General features: G+C 33.0%; 1 long non-coding RNA gene across 1 annotated transcript in view; it reads right to left on the bottom strand.

Moving 5' to 3' along the window:
- Positions 1–1,618: 1,618 nt before the first annotated feature.
- Positions 1,619–18,254, bottom strand: part of LOC124094832 (uncharacterized) — a 31,493-nt gene continuing 14,857 nt past the window's right edge. The window contains exon 2 of the long non-coding RNA XR_006852343.1: positions 1,619–1,933. This is a non-coding gene — a long non-coding RNA (uncharacterized LOC124094832). The remainder of the gene's footprint in view (positions 1,934–18,254) is intronic.

The following is an 18,254-nucleotide window of genomic DNA, read 5'->3' as shown; positions in this document are numbered from 1 at the left end:
TTCGTATTTCCCTATTTCTCTAATGTTTATTTGATATTTGGAAAATATTCTGTGATTGGTTTCCAAAGTACCTGAAAATTTTTTTATTTTATTTTGCAAATTTATTTCTAAGTTTCTGGATCTTTGTTTCTTTCTAGGAAATTTGTCCTTTGTTGTTTTTAGGTGCAAAAACTCTTAAAATTCTCTGAGCATATAGATCAGAATGCCTCTGTCTTTTGCCTCTGGTCTACATTCTCCTCCATCACTTGTATTATCTGAGTGTCGGGGTAATTTCTCAGAGTGACAACTTAAATCAGATGTTAAGAGAAAGTTTTCTCTCCATTCATGGACTGTGTAAGAATGAGAAAATCCAGTGCTGTTTGGCAGCTCTGGGTACGAGTGAGCTTGTTTTCTGTTCTTCTTTGCTTTCCTGGTATAGGATAAGAAGCAAATGATAAGAAGGGATGAGGGAAGGCCAGGTGCTAGCAATCATATCACCTTGGAACCTCTACAGTTCTTTGGATGAATTCTAAGTTATCCTGCCTAAAGGTTAATGTTGGAATGTCATATGTAAGGTGTGAATCTTAGAGGAAAAAGAGTAAACTCCTATGAAAAATTTCAGTTAATCATTATGAATTTAGTTCCATGTTTTATTCCTATTAACCTCAGTGATAGCTGGTATCTTGCAGTGTTTAGACTCTGACTTTTGGCAGGGAAAACATCTTGCTTCAGAGATGCTGCATATTTTAGACCAACCTAGGCTACTTCTTCCACTACCAGCTGCAATATTCACTGCTTTACCATCCAGTTACCAAAGTGCAATATTAAATTTAAATTGTTCACGAGGTCCTTCTAATAGTTTTGTTCATCATAAGCTTCTAACTTTCAGTGACTTAGTATTATTTGATTGCCATTTTTTAAAAGAAAGAAACTAATCATATGATTAATCCACTCTATTTATCCAGATAATCTAACTGTATAGGAAACTTCCACATGCAAAAAAACTTAATTACCTTTAAACGTTTGACCAGACAACTTCCCATATAACACCACAATAGTTGTCCATTATGGATCTTTAAAGTTAGATAAATAATATAAATATTTGTATTACCCAACAGGCAACAAAACAAATAGATAATCATCAAATATGATAATGGAAATTTGTGACAGAATATGTTTGACTTTCCTATGTACTAAAACATCATTTAGCAAAATGGGAATGAGATTTCTTAATGCTTAATTCAACTCTAACAATCTTACATATGAGAGTATCTGTTCTTTGCCAAAAGGTGTTTTTAAATTAGATAATATGAAAGAACATCCAGCTAAAGATTTGTAATGATAAGCCTCCAATAAACTTCTATTATCTTGTGATCTTCTCTAACCATGGTTAGAGAAAAAGATGTATATTTATCAAGACTATGAAACAAAGCTTAGGTTTTTAATTGTGATTATCACAATTCTAAATAGTAAACTAACTTTAGCTGAACATGAGATCAACTCAGAATGACTTAATGAGCCAGGGATTTATGATCCCTTGAGATAACATTGTGCTTCCAGGGTTGTTTTACTGATATAGTATATGCAAAAGTTCTCTACCAAACTCCTGAGTCCAGTGAGACAGAACACAGACTGTAAGTCTTGTGGAACAGTTTCATTATTCATGAATATGCATCAAGGATAAGCAGAATCCTGGGATCCATAGTGAGCCGGTCTCCCAAGACTCAGAAAAGTTGCCCTAGGAGGATGGAATCTCCTTTATGTTTTCCATTGCTTTAATAGCTGAGGGCCCCCAAAACACTCATCACGGTTACACATGCTGGGAGCCACTTGGTTAAATGAATGCAAGTGATGTGAAACTCCCGCTTCTAGGAAGAAAGAGGACTCAGTCCGTGTGTGGTTCCAGAATTTCCTTCTTCTTTCAGGATGTTGCACTTGACTTTGTGATTGAGAACTGCAAGCAAGAGAGGAAAGAGCTGAGTCAATTAAAGTCACCCTGTTACTTATTTTCTTGTACTGCATATTAGAATATCATTGGAAAGCTAAGCATCCCGATACTGTGAATGTCAACTGGTTATTTTCTATCATGGGTTTCACTGATTAAAAATAAGTTTCAGTTCATCACACATTGCAATTTTTTTTAAATAGGAAGCCTACAATAACTCATTTACACATATAGAAAGAGTGTAGACATAATAATTACTTGGCAATATTATTTTCAAATTTTTAAATGAAAATAGAACAAAAATAGAAACATTAACTCAAAGTTGAATAATTAACTAAATCTATAAGCTAATTTATTTACTTTCTGTCCTCTGTGAAAAATTAAAACAAGTTTTGGCTTGTTGTACATCCTACGAGAATAACAAGATGATATTACAATGGCTTCAATATCACACCCTTCTCAAAATTATAGAAGTAAAAGCATATACAGAAGAGTATTCTGAAAAGTAAAATTAGATGTAATAAAATTGTTATAATTACGAGCACGAATTTCTAAGTTAAGACCTTGAATTTAAATATAGAAAATAAAGAAAATACATTGTAGACAACAAAACAATTATCTCAGGTGTTCACATCTACTGTACAGGAAAGTTATTAAAAACAGAAGGAAGAATCTGATGCTTTTACAAGAAAGGAATGTTGCCTATTTGGTTTTGAGGTATTTTCCTTATCTATAATGTTATTCTGAGTAATCATATACTGTAAAATTGATTTTTAATACATTTACATTTTTTTCTTTAAGAAATTATTTAACTTAGATGTTACACAGAGTGGTATATATAGTGGTATGTATAGTTAATACTGTATTGTAAATTTCAAATATCCTCAACACAAAAAATGATAAGTGAGTGATGGGTACGTTAATTGACTTGATTTAATTATTTCACATTGCATTTGTAAATCATACCATCACTTTTTAATCTTTTAATTAATTGTCAATTTGCTATAAAATTTTAAAAGGAAGAAATTAAGTTTATTTAAAAAATCATTTATCCTATATTTATCACCTAGTTCACAGAAAAAGAGATAAAGAGATAAATATAAGAATAAAGCACAAAAAGTAAAATTAATTCAAACTAGATAAATGTTTTTTAAAAGTTGAATAAAAATGAGGGAATTTTAATGAAGAAAGAAAAATTTTACCTAATGCAATTAGGGATCAGTCGTGTGATAAATTTAAAAATTTGAGATATCAGGGTAGAATTTCATTTCTTTTCACAACTTGCCATCAAGATCTCTAAACTTAAGAATCAAGCCACAAGCACACATGTTCAGCATCTCTCTAAAACAGTGGAATACATCACAGTCTGACTATTGTATGATTCAAAACCAAATGAACAACACACCTTATGTATGGAAATTAGAAATATGTTTTGGAGACTTACAAAAAGCATTTTTTTTTCCATCTCTGGTCTGAAGTAAGTTCAAGATGTATTTTAAATCCATTGTTTCCCATGCCTCATCCCTGAGCCAACTCATCAGCCTGTCTCACCTTGATAAGAGAACCTTGCTCTCCACTACTGAATCCTCCATGCCTACTAATGAGCTATAATGAAGTAGAATGACCTTTCAAAATAAAATATCAGTAAAATATACCTTGTCTGAAATGTTTGGAACCAGAAAGTTTTCATATTTTGAACCTTTTTTTTATTTTGGAATTTTTGCTTAGACCTCTTAAGTTGAGCATAAAGAACAAATAATTTAATTCTCTGCTTCTCTGTTAACATATCTTAAATGCCACTGAAGACTTAAGAGACCTAAAAATAGCATCTTCTCTGGTTCAAATTGAAAGTACTATATGCCCTCAAAACATCTTTTTTTAGATGAAGTTTTATTTTTAGTATAAACATTTTTTAAATGTGCTCAGAATTCAGTAGGATATATGTCATTCAAAACCACCAACAGATTACAATTAGTTATAATTTTATTTCTGTTAGAAGATAACCACCAAAGAGTCTTTCCAGTGTTTAGAAATAGCCATTTCAAAAGTTCTGTTAGTTTCTAACATCAGCCTCTGGGATTTGCTTTCTTCTTCTTCTTCTTCTTCTTTTTTTTTTTTTTTTGGTGAGGAGTAGTCATATAAAGGATACATTCATATTTTTTCTAACTGCTCTTCAAATGATAAGTGGTACCTTTTAATTACATTCTATATGGTAATTAATTTAAAATATCCATGCAAATTCTTCATTTTGAGTCCCTCTTCAGACAACTCCTAGATGCCCTGGGCTCTTAGCAATTTATTCCAGCTTTCAAAATATTCTGAAAGTGTCTAAGATAATAAAGGTTCTTGAAAATATTCCAAGTAGCTAGAAAATATAAACAGCCATTTGCAGAACAGTACGCTAGCAATGCATATATTTGCATTTTTGAAATGAAGTATTCACTGTAAACACATAAAAATAGAACAGCAAATGAATAACAGATTTTGAGTTATATGAATATCTAGCTATTTTACAGTATAATTAATATAAGAAGTCATCATCACTGGTAGATGGTGTGATTCAATAGGTCTTTATCATAAATTTCCTCTTAGGTCTAGAAACTTTTTGTAAGGAAAGTATGCTTTTACTTATTCACAATTTAAATAATTACATCATAATTTTGCTTCCAACCTCCTTGTACTTTATTATACATTGAAATCTGCTGCAATTTGTCAACATTAAATTGAAAGAATGACAGACTAGGCAAGTAGGAAAGCACCTGTAGTAATGACTAATCTGGTAGGTTCACAGAGCAAGGAAGTTGAGGTTGGAGTTAATAGGAGTGGCTTGTCTTGGCAGGGACAAGAAAAATATTTTATCATTGTCAGTAATCATTACAGCAGATTGAAATTTTATTCATTCAAGAACTGATTTCAAAGTCTGCTCATAGTACCTCCTATAATTTTCTATACCTTGGAACTCTTCTTTTCTGTACCCAGGGTTCTTTTATTTTCTGCATACTTACTATCCTGCAATTAGTGAAATCCACATAAAGTTTGCAAGTTTCAAAAGGCAGCAGAACACAACAGACACTAGTATGGCAATATGTAAATCAATGGATGTGTAACTGATGTGATTCTGCAATCTGTATATGGGGTAAAAATGGGAGTTCATAACCCACTTGAATCAAAGTGTGAAATATGATATATCAAGAACTATGTAATGTTTTGAACAACCAACAATAAAAATTTTTTTAAAAATTAAAAAAAGTAAACCCCAGCTTCAATCTGAATCCAAAATAAAATTGATATATTTTAAAATTCTCTTTTCCTAGAGAGAAAACATAGTTTCTCCAAAGTACTCCATATATCCAATATGACCCCTTTAAGATATAACCAGGTGCATATGTGCATTCTGAATCAAAAGTGAGAGCTTAATGTATGCATCAGGAATGAAGACATTTAATAAACATAATGTTTACTATTAATTAAAACAAATGCTTATTATTTATATTTTAAATTATTAAGAGTGAGATAAAATTAGCTAATATTTCTGATTCTGCACAAGCGACTTGGATATAAGAAATGAACAAAAGTCACTGAGTTTTCTTTTATTGTATTAGATGTCTGGTAAATCCATTCTTAATTGGAGCATTGTAGTAAATTGGATGCTTGCGTTTTTCTTGGGGTTTTTAGATAATGGTATAAATTGAATAAGAAAAATATCTTAGAATTTTTCTCAACACAGCCCGCTTCGAGAAGTTTACATGTTTATCTTGCCCACAGTCTTGATACATGTTTTCACTCTTTAATTTCTAATAGTTATTTCTTATTTTGTTCTGGTATTCTGTGGCTAATAGATGTAGTCATACATTTATTTCCCTCCTCTCTCAAAAGATGTTCTCACTTCATACTCTTTAAAAAAATAGACCCAACACTGAAAGTTGCTCAGACAGGGAGTGATAAAGCTGAAATTCAATTCCATATTGAAAATGGTCATGCTTTTTGCAATAATATCATAGTGATTTCATGACACGTTTAGTTTTTGAATAGTACCAGTAAGCATTTAAAACCCAAATAATTGAAAATTTACATGACTGGTTTAGTTACCCTTGATACTTAAAAAATGTATTCTCATTTTTCCTTTCAGTACTTCCACTAAGAACTCATTTTCTCTTTTCATAAACAAATGCTCTCCCATAATGTTTTGAGTCACATTTTTAAATGTCTACCTTAGATGACAAAATATTTAGGAATAAACACAGTCTTTGTGATCCAAGCGCTCAATTCTGAATTCCACCTCTACCATTCATTTGCTGGTTAAACTTGGAACACAGTTTCAGCTTTCTGTGTCTTGCTGTCTTCTTCAAGTGGGTGTAACAAAAGAACTATTCATATAGCTGTTTGAATTACTTAATAAAATTTGTATAAAATATGCACATTCAATAAGCACCGACTATTCTCTCTCTGACATTTCAGACATTCAATAAGCACTGACTTTTCTCCCTTTGAGCAATTTTCTCCTAAACAATACTTGACTATTAACTGTAGTTACCAGGCTGCACAGTAGATCTACAGAACTTATTTACCTTATTCCAGTGAAACTTTGGACTATTTGGCCAGCATCCATTCCTCTTCCCCTCCTGCCCTCTGACAGCCTCTGGCAAACACTGCTCTGTTCTCTGCTTTATATATATATGAGTCTACGCAGGTTCGTCTTTCAGTGCTTGTTTTATTCCACCTAGCATAACGAACTTCCAGTTCATCATTAATTTTTGCAAATGAAAGAATTTTCTTCTTTTTAAAGGCTCAATAATACTATGGAGTGTGTATATCACATTTTCTGTAACTTTTTGTCCATCAATATACTTAGGCTATAATATGTCTTCTCTATTTTATTTAATCCCGCTTTGAAAATAGGAGCACAGATATCTCCTTGACATTTTAACTGTGTTTCCTTTGGATACATATCTAGACATGAGGTTGCTGGATCATACACTAGTTTTATTTTTAACTTTTTGGAGGAACTCCATATTGTTTTCCAATGGGTACCCCAATGCAGATTCCCACAGCAATGTATAAGAGATCCTTTTTCTCTTCACCCTTTCTGACACTGACCTTTTGTCTTTTTGATAATGAGAGTCTAATGGGCAAGGGGTAATATCTCACCAGAAGGATGTTGGGAGCCCTGTTAAGCATCAGAATTCTAATTAGCATAGGTAGACAATAGGCAAGGTTCACCTAGCTCTAATATCTGAAAATATACAAGGGCTTGTATCATACAGAGAAAGTGATCTGCAACCCTCTCCACCATCAGGTGTTCACTTACCCAAGTGCAATCCCTTTTCCTACTTTTTATTTCCCTATGAAGAAAATGTCAGTAGAAAGTGCTGCAATTCCTAAAAGCAGTTTTTGTATTTGTATTTTGTTATTGTGGAGATACGGTTTGCATATTCTATTGAGAAAATTAGTTTTATAGAAAAACATAACTCTCAATTATCATGGACAGTAAAATATTTTCCATGGAAAACTCATACTGCTGGGAACTTCTCAACTCCATGTAGATTTATTTCTTATAAAGATTAACTAACACTGCTTAAGAACAAATGTGGTACATATTGTGGTAGAATTATATATAAATCAAGTAGCACAGAGCAGGAACAACATGTAATGCAATAGATTTCTCTATCTGAGAAGTAATTTTCCTGATACAATTGCTATGCTTCATTTCCAGCCGAAGATTCAACTCAGGTAATCGAAACCCCGGGCATGTAAGAATGCTGCTGATTCTCCAGAGAAAGGGGCTCATCTTATTAAGTAGTGCAACTGTGACAGTGTGCAGGATATTTCTCAATTAATTTTATGCTCTTCGAAGGTATTCTACACATTGGGGAGCATCACATGCTCAAAGGTTTCTAAATAGCATTACTGAAAATTGATTTATGGCAGAGAGAATCAGGATCATAGAGCCCCCACACAGCCTCCTGAAAGAATGATTTTTCAAAATGCAATAAAAGTAAGACAATTCAAAAACTTCTTCAGGGGACACCCTCTGCATCATGAATGTCTCTGGAGTCTTAGTCAGCTAAAAATCCAATCTATTTCCTTAGGAACAGAATAGAAAATCTCCAAACAACTCAAGCCACATGCACTATTGGAAAAAGAATATCTTACAAAGAGGTTTGAAGCTGTTTAACGCCACTTAGATATCAGATATTTGTACTAACCTTCAGCAAGATGATAAAATGTTCAGTAATACCATGATTTAAAATGGTAAAAATTAAAGCAAAAGTATAATGAAGGAAGTTACCTTTATTATTTTTTTTCCTGTTTTTAAATGGTGCTTATTGAAGACTGAACTGGTAAGATAACTGGTAAGATATCAGTTTTATATGAATAAGTGACTAAATTCCATGGTGACATGTCATCCTTCCTTCATGGGTGAATCAGGATCCCTTCATCCCATCCCGACTGGGTGAGACCATGAGTTCTACCTGTACTTGACAGATTTAAAGTGGTAAACTTACAGTATGTTGCAGAAATGTATATTACCAACATTTCTTATAAATAGTTTTTACTCTGTAGTTTCCTGTATTTGTTATTTTTTCTGACATGTAACCCCCTAATGCCATAATTAATCTATAGCAGTACAGACAATGTGAGTCCAGTATTGCATAATGATTGTGAAAATCAGAGCTTACAACTCAACTTCTTGATCTATTTTAGATACAGACTGATGATACACATAATGTTTAAAAGGAGTTCTTGTGAACTCAAAATCTGGAATCAGTACTCTAACAAAGAAAATTTCAACAGATGGTTCTTATTCTAATGTCTCCAAAAGTCAGATTTTAAAAAGAGTCAAATAAAAACAGAATTATTTTCAGATAAAATTATACCATTATGCATATTCAACATTTTGAAAGAATACTTTCCTTATACTTGCTGATAGTCAATGCAAAAAAGCACTCTATAATTTGTAGTTTAACTATTTAATCTTATGTCATATATAACAATTGAAATTATAAATATTTATTGAAAGTATAAAATATCTCTTAGACAAAATTAATTAGCTCTTTAAATAGAAAATTAAGTAACTAAATTAGTATATATGTCTAAATGTATGTATGTGTTTATATATGTATGTTTGTGTGTGTTTATAGTCATGAAAAGAATCTTAAACTTCTGAGATGAAGTGTTTTAAATCTAAATGAAATAAAAATCTCATAGAATTTAGACTCAGAAGTAATATTCCAGCTGAATGGGAGATACCATAAAATTGTTTTAATACCTTCTCCAAACAGCATTACTATTGGAAAAAAATATCTTACAAAGATAGCATCTCCAAGTTATTATTTATTCCAAAAGAGATTTAGGTTTTCAAATTAATTTTAAAACATGATGTTACTATAATGTGATCCTGGTTTCTTTTCATTTTCTCTTAAAACTTTTAAAATTTAAGTTCTAAAATTATAATATATATATATATAGTATTTTCTTAATCTTTATTTATTCTAAGAAATTATACTCTTTATACTAAATATATGGATTGTAAATGAGCAAATATTCATGCGATACTTATTTTATGTAGGTTATCGTGAAAATAGTGTAAAAAATAAAAGCAGTACCTTCATATATTCATCTTTATCAGATTGCACATTTACTGTAATTTATATGTATATATGCACACATTATAGTTACATATTTATTAAATTACCTAGTTTTAGCTAATAATTGTCTAACCATCATCAAATTAAATGTCTTAAAATTACCTAAAAAAATAGTTCATGAATTACAAGTATTTCTAATAATGCAAGCAAAAGAGGCAAAACAAGAGTAAAGTTAAAACTTCTCCTTATATGAGCAGGTCTTCATGGACTATAAACTATGGCCTACATTCCTTATTTTCAATGTCGAATGTTAACCCATGTGAATAGCAAACCTTTATTTGCTAGCCAATAATTACCTGAAATTATCATCCTTAGTATATATAACACCTAACAGTTTTATATATATATTTGAATATATATAAAATCTATATACAAATAAATATAATATATAAATAAGTATAAATACCAAATATATATATATAGTATCAGAGGCACTTAATCACTGATCCACATTCCCCAACCCTGTTCTTTAATTTTAATTTTTAATTAAAAAATAATTTTTCAATTTAGATACACTTTCTGAGGGCCTCCCTAAGTTGCTGAGATTGGCTTTGAACCAGTGATTCTCCTACCTCAGCCTTCTGAGCCGCTGTGATAACAGGCATGTTCCACCATGCATGGCCTATTATTGAACTTTTATCACATTATTTTAAAATCATCCCATTTATATTTTAGGTAATTTATTCATATGGTTAAAATTGTAAAAAGTTATTAAAGAGACATCTTTAATGCTGTCTCTATCCATTCATTCTTTATGTTTTTGCCATTTTCTGTGATACTTTTCAAGTATGCTTTTACTTTTGAAATAAAGGCTCTCTTTGCTATTAATTTGGAGAGATGGAAACAGGCACAGCTTTACTTCTGTGCTTAAAACTAAAGAAAAACAGGACAATCTTGAAGTTATTATAGAACTAAAATCACAGTTCAGTTTTACCCAATGCTAAAGAAAGATATGTGTCTGCTGGAGGAAAAGGGACTGCATTATTTGTTTATGTGGAACAGGCATCGCCACACACAATAAAATTGGGTGAGAAATTTTTTTTAAAAAAAATTACAAATGGCCAAGTGTGGGCTAGTGTGAGACTATGAAGGCATATTTTGTTATACTGGATTTGGGCTTTAAATATGCTTTTATTTTTATTGCAATATGGTAAGTGAGCCTGTGTATGTTGTTAGAAGACTATAAATATATCCAAATGTGGATGTAGCAATTATCGAAGTAGCAGATTGCAAATATTTACAAGAAAAATTAATCTGACTTCTCAGTTTGAATTGCAGTTTACAAACATCAGTATAAATCAGCATCCATGAAAGCATGAATAGGTGCTAGCACAGTCTGTTTTCATTATCAGTATCCTGACATGGTGTTGCTCAGAAAGATCTGTAGGATTTAACAGGTGGGGACATTTGGTACCAAATGAATTCCTGGTTGGAGACAGTCACCAAATTGTCAAAACCATGACACATTTCAAAAATACATGAATAGGCTTCCTCTGAAGATTATAAAGCATGTGGTTTGGTTTGTTGTTGTACAATAGTATAAAACAATGCAATTTTTCAAAATACAAACTCTTAAAATTACAAAATATGAATACTTCAGAGCAAATGCAGTTGAACTTGATACTACTTCAGAATCTGCATCAGGTGCATTTCTTGACTGAAGATTTGAACTTGCTGCCACTACTGTGCAACTTTGCTTCATATGCACTGTTCCTTACACATCTCAGTGATTTATCTTCTGACTATAAACATTTTCTTTCAAAATAACTTTATTTTTTAAAGAATGCCAAAGGAAGCAAATATACTCTAGAAAATATCCATGACTCAGGGTAGGGTTGCTTCTGACTAATCAACCCCTTCATTTCCAGGCAAACATAAACTCTTAGTACACTTTATTAATCTCTTGATCCATAAACACTATTTTAATACAGTGAAAGAAGAAGAAAACCTTTCTGTAATCTAGCCAATTTCAGAGCCCTTATTCCTTAGAATAGAATGCCTTCAAGATCACTAGTTTTTGTTCCTCCTTGAAAATTCAGTACATCGGATCATTCTTCTTGTTTAGGACTGTACCCAGTAACTATGTGGGGGAAGCTGAAGGATTCAGAGCATCACTCCTGTGACATAGGTTTGTATAGAAGTCTGATGTAGCACAGATGGAGAAGGGTAGGGAGCTCTGGGCTTTGGAGACAGCAGGGACATTGCTCTGTTTTCCTCTCTAGGTCTCTCCCTGGCTTAATCTGCTCTGTCCAATGCACCTGGAGGCTGCTGTCTCTGCATGTTGCATTATTCAGGCTTCTTTGCATCTGACTTTTCATAAAGTCAGGTCAATGGAAAGCACTTTCTGGAGATCAGGGACTGTTTTATTCCCTGTGGAATACAATGATTATTTTAAAATGATTGTGAGGCCTTACCACATCCCCAACTGTTCCTCTTTCTGGATTCTTGTAATAGTTTTTGATGGCTACACAGGTGCTAAGCCCTAGCTATTTCACTATCATTTGTTGTTTCCCCTACCTCTGCCCACACCTCTGGAAATAACCCCTTGTTAAACTTATATATCTATCATCTATCTATCTATCTATCTATCTATCTATCTATCTATCTGTCTATCTATTTCTTCAAATGTGCTGCTTCATGTGAAAATTCTTAAAGATACAGTAACTGTTACCCAAGAAGGTCCCAGTAATCATGCCTTCAAAATTATATTCTAGTAATAGATTAATCACATAGAGATCCAGACACCCATAACCTCCTAATCAGAGAGAATAGTGCTCTGGTTATCGTGCCATGCAATGGAATCACAGTTGCTCATGGGTGACATAGATCTGAGCACAAATTAAAGTCATGACTTCTACAATTTGGCAATTACTGTAAGGTAGGCTGTCTGATTCCAGTGCCATGGATACAACTTTAAAAGTACAAATAGTGAAAAGATTTGATTTGCTAACAATAAACAGACATAAAATCAAAAATCCTCAGTTGTGGTTTTAAAAAATAACATTTCCTCAGAGATCTAACCCAACACCTGTTTTAAGAGCTTCACGATTAGAGCATTGATTGAACATACTGCCTCAAAAGATCTTTATGCTAAGATGTGTACATTGGGGAATGAATAAGGAACAGTGGATTAGCAAGTAAAGAGACTGAATAATTTAAATCTTCAAATCTCCCAGTAGCTTCCTTGATAGAATAGCATTTTCTCTCATCAATATTCCTTACCTTCCATAAGGACAATCAAAATATTTCCACCTGGGATTGCTGCTACTCAATGGAATGCAAGTGTTCCTCAGGGCACATTATTACCATCTTTCTTTTTTCTTAAAACCCATGATAAAAACTGGATCCATATCAAAAAGCCCAAGGCTTGTTCTTGGAAGAGAGAGTTTCTACATAAAAGAGTCACCATATTGAAAATTTATGGCACAAAGTATATGGTGAACATATATGGATGTTTTTTTAGGAGTATTAGATTAGGACAGATGTTAAACCATGGGACTGGATCAGGCTGAATTCATTGATGTGTTTCCTCTCAGTATATGAGCTCTGATAATTTGGCCTGAGCACCTGGGAATGGTGTTATCCCTTTGCCAGGTTGGTTTAATTAAAGTCTGAACTCAGTTGTGGCCTACAATTAATGAAGTAGAAATTCTCTGACTTGTCTAGCCTAGTTAGAGAAAATATGCAAAGGTTTAGGAAGGTGACTGTAAATAACTCTTTTATATGCAAACTTCTCAGACTACCTTTACTTACTGGAGACAGAGGACACTCCATTTATCTAGCTTATTAGGAAGCAAGGAGGGAGAAACAATTGGGAGTAAGCATAAGAAAGATTTGCTTCTTGATCCAATTGGGCACTACACTGATATGTTTAGATACCCACAATTCAGCAAGGTGTATATTTTTGACATATGCATTTATTTTTTCATTATGATATAGGTCTATGAAAATGCTAAAATGAATTTGCGAACTGACATATCCTTGAAAAAAGTCATTTTGTGACTGTTCCCTGAGGCCTATGTGGTAGAACTATCAATTGAACTGGATTTTATGATTTTGTGAGGGTAATGAGATCCTGACAGGAATAAACCTAACACAATCACTGTGATATGTCCCTATAAGACTCTGGTAACCAGAATGTTTGGCCTGCTATAATCCATGGATAATTAATGACAGAGTCCCTGTGAACTAAATAGCTGAACAGCCTTCTAAGGGGTTGTTTGGACAATGTAACTCAAAATGTTTGCTTGACAAAACTCAACATTACTTACTAGGGTGGATTCTCAGCCAAAAATTGTAAGAATTCTCTTTGAATTGTCTTCCCATAACATTCAGTGGATTGGCAAAAATAATCATTCATATATATATATTATATATATGAATATATATAATAAAATAATCATTCATATATATATATATATATATATATATATATATATATATATAAAATCTTCCAAAAATTGATGCTATGAATGAACATCACAAGTCTCTGAGGATACAAACCACTGAACATCAGAGTGGGTACTTAACAGGATTCAGGCAGCATATAGAATCTTGTCCTGAGCCCATCTCACAGTGGTTCTAGGCTTACCATGAACACATTGAGGGCCCCTTTCCTCAGTAGAGTTACTGGCATAATATCTAGAAAGAAAACATGGATCAATAGTGACTCTCTGAAGGAATTGCAAATATTACTTTCTCCAACAAGGATTTTATATTGTAGGTGTATTAATATGTACAAAATCCCCCATTAATTCACATATTTGGCTAGTGTCAGAGACCCAGCCAGTATGGCATTGGGGAATACCTGTAGATTATTATTAGGTGGTGATATTCAGTATCCTTACTGGAGTACATCAGCCAGCACAGCATATCCAAATGCCCAGTAAATATTTTCTTTTCCATTTTTTAGTAACAAAGATTGTCACAAGCACTTTCCCTTCAGTTGAAAGGAGAGCATTATACCAACACTTTCCTGAATCAAGATTACAATAACTCTCTTGTTGAAATATAGTTCATAGGATTTTGACTATTTTCTACCTCACAGAATATTGAGCAGGTAGGAGGAAAATGCCATGAAAGTTCAGGGACTTGCCACAGCCATAAAGTCTCCCCGATTCCCTGGATATGGAGTTTGTTGGTAACTATCCTGTGGAATGACAGAGCAATTAATACACTATTTTGCCAAATATCTAAAAAGTAGAACAAGTTTGGCAGAGCTGTTTATATTTTGGAGTTAATATGTGTCACCCTTGGAGTTCTGCTCACATCTGTAGAAGTAGTCTATCGGTTTCCATATTTCAGTGGGGACTGGAGAAGAGAGGAAGAACCATGGAATAGAAAATGTCTATGTAAATTGAATTTCTATCACAAACAGGTTGTAATATTTCTAATGAAACACAAAAAATGAACATATATAGCAATGTTGTGTTCTTAAGTGGATATGATAAATGTCAGCTTGAGACTTGAACAGGTCCAGAAAGTACACAGGACTGAGCATCACAAGGCACACGTAAATGGTATGAGTTCATGAAATCTGCACTTGCTTCTTGGCTAAGTATCCTTGACTCCAGTTTTATAACTATGTAGAGTCTTCTGTGGTCAGTGAACAAAATAGAATAAAGTTCAATCCTGGTTTATTTAATGATCTGTGCAGTATGCTGGCACTAACTTAAAAACAAAACCACCACATACAACAATTCCACTTAGGATGTAGGATGACAGTAGTAAAGGACAATTCTCTCAATGGACATAACTTCAGGGACTATGTCTGATTAAATAAATTAAAATGGAAGGAGATTACCTGAGATATATACTTAGAGTACTTAAAAAGCCATAGTTACTAGTGGTTTGGGAGGCTGAGGCAGGAGGATCACAAGTTCAAAGCCAGCCTCAGCAATGGTGAGGTGCTAAGCAATTCAGTAAGACCCTGTCTCTAAATAAAATACAAAATGGGCTGGGGATGTGACTGAGTGGTTGAGTGCCCTTGAGTTCAATCCCCAGTACCAAAATGAACAAATAAATAAACAAATTAATTAATTAATTAATTAATTAAAAAATCTATAGTTAATGGGTTGTTTGAATTATGAGGGACTCTGAAAGAAAAGGGTCAAAATTGATAATAGAAAATTGATTAAAAAATATATAAATGATCTTACTATTAAAAGCAAAATTATGAACAAATTCATATTTTGCATAAATATTCAAAAAGCATCTTCCAAAGGAGAGGCTTTCAATGATCATATATCCAAAAGGGTCACTCTATAGCTATCATTCAGTGTCATTCTTGAAGCAGCTTATCCTGATCAATAGGACCTTGCATGCATAAAGTGGCCATGAATATCTGATGTGTCTACTGCTACTTTGAGTCTCCAGCTCCTAATAGCAAAAGCTATTATTGAGATTCTGAAAGGGAACCATTTTATGGAAGGACCATCTAACATCCTGGTGATATGCCTACTATTTTAAATCTTAGTAAAGGAAGTGACTTGTCCTTTTAGAATATGGACTGATTTTTGTAATCCCTACTCAAAAAACACTTCCGGAAATGCCACTGTATTTGGACACATACCTTGTCTTATTTGTGGCCATTCTCTCCTAGGGAAGATCTTCTCAAAAGAGAAAGTGCTTTTTACAGCAGTACAGATATGGCAAGGGGATGACACTCATGAGATTCACCAGCATTATTACCATTTACCATATTACTCAGAAATAACAAGCTTGAATAGTAAAATGATCTGATGAAAATTCAGTTCTAGGTGAGATGCAGGCAGCATCCTAAGAGGCTGGCAAATCAGTCTTCTGCATCTTAAAGTAGTGGCTCCTAGTTAATACTGCTGTCCAGGAAATGAGGCTTGTAGGCTGGAATATGTCTACTCATAATTATAGCTGAAAGCAAAACATTTGCTTGCTGTTCCTTCAAACAAACTTCAAGTAGTTTTAGAGGGTCTAGTCATAAATAGAATAATTTTTTTTTTCCAGCAGCACAGTTCAATTAAATTGAATACTAAACTTTATCTCAAGCTATTTGTATTTCTTATGCTGCTTGAACAAATGGGAAGAGAATAGCAGTATTTTCCTGGCTGGGGTGAATGATTGTGAGTACCAGGGTGAAAGTGGACTGTTGCTACAACATGGAGGGATGAAGGATTGTGCCTGAAGGCCAGTTTGACAGACACTCACACTTCTGTTCGAAGCTGACCTGCTAACTCAGTCACTGGCAGTCTCATGGATGGCGGGCATTCCTCATGTGTTCACTCTTCAAAAATTGCCTCATCAGTCAAGATCTATCTGAACTAAGCTAATGATTTTTCACTGGACATCAGACACTTAAAGTTTGACTTATGCATTCATATGCAAAAAAAAATTGAAACTAAGCAAAACATTGTACTAATCCCCAAAGTCAATTTGAAATATTAAATTTAAAATTATATATTTTTCTCCTTTCTTTTACTTTTGTGTGCACATATGTATATGTTTTAATTTTGTGGTAAAAATATTATATAACATAAAATTAACCATGTTGGCAATTTTTTAGTATACAGTTCAGTTGCATTAAAACCATTTGTTTTCAATGTTGTGCAACCTTCACTAATAACCATTTTCAGAACATTTTTCATCATCCCAACTGAAAGTCTGTACCTATTAGACAATACATTTCTCTTCTCCCATCCCCCTGGCCCTAGTAACTATTTTTTCTATTTTCTCTTTCTGTGTATGTGATTATTCCAGGTACATCATATGAATGGAATTATACCATATTTTTACTTTTGTGCTTGGCTTATTTCACTTTTCAACGTGTCCCTCTGGGTCATTTATATTGCAGCACATACAGGAAATGCATTTCTTTTTAAGACTGTATAACACTCCATTGTATGTGTGCACCACATTCTTTGTCCAGTTATCTGTCAATGCACAGTAGAGTTATTGCTGCCTTTTGACTCTTGTCATAACTGCTACTATGAACGCTGATTCACAAACATTTTGTTTGTACCCCTGTTTTAAGTTCATTTGTACTTATATCCAGAAATACAATTTCCAGATCATATGGCAATTCTATTTTCAATTTTTTGAGGAAATGACTTGCTGTTTTGCACAAAACTACACCATCTTACATATCTACCACCAATGCACAGGATTCTAATTTCCTTACATACTTTCCAGAAACACTAACTTTTAAAAAATAAATAATGATGTTATAATGTTGGCAATATTTGAATATAACTTATGGCAATGGACATAAAGTGTCACTAATTTTGATTTCTATTTGTATTTCCATAGTGATTAACAATGTTGAGCATGGTTTCATGTACTTACAGGCCATTTTACATTTTCTTTGGAGAAATCTTTATTCAAAATCTTCAATATCATTGTTTGTTTGTTTATTTATTTATTTTTGCAGTTCAGTTTTAAGATATATGTATATTTTTTTCTGAATATTAATCCCTTATCAGATATGTGATTTGAAATATTTGTTCGCTTCTTATGGGTTTCTTTTAACTCTGCTGATATTATCCTTTTGTTAGGTAGATGTTAGACATAAGCAGTGGGTCAGGAGATTAATAAAATACTTAGTACAAAACAAATCAGTTAATCAACAGCCCTGCCTCCGTGGCACCTCAAGGTCTGACAATATATCTTTTTCAAGACCCTTTTCTGAACTCAACCCTATAAACTATGCC

This window comes from Marmota monax, unplaced genomic scaffold, assembly GCF_021218885.2.
Source record: "Marmota monax isolate L192 unplaced genomic scaffold, Marmota_monax_Labrador192_F-V1.1 WCK01_AAM20220418_F8-fsc00040, whole genome shotgun sequence".
NCBI lineage: Eukaryota > Metazoa > Chordata > Mammalia > Rodentia > Sciuridae > Marmota > Marmota monax.
The sequence above is the reverse complement of the archived record's forward strand: the minus strand, read 5'-3'. Positions and strand labels throughout refer to the sequence as shown.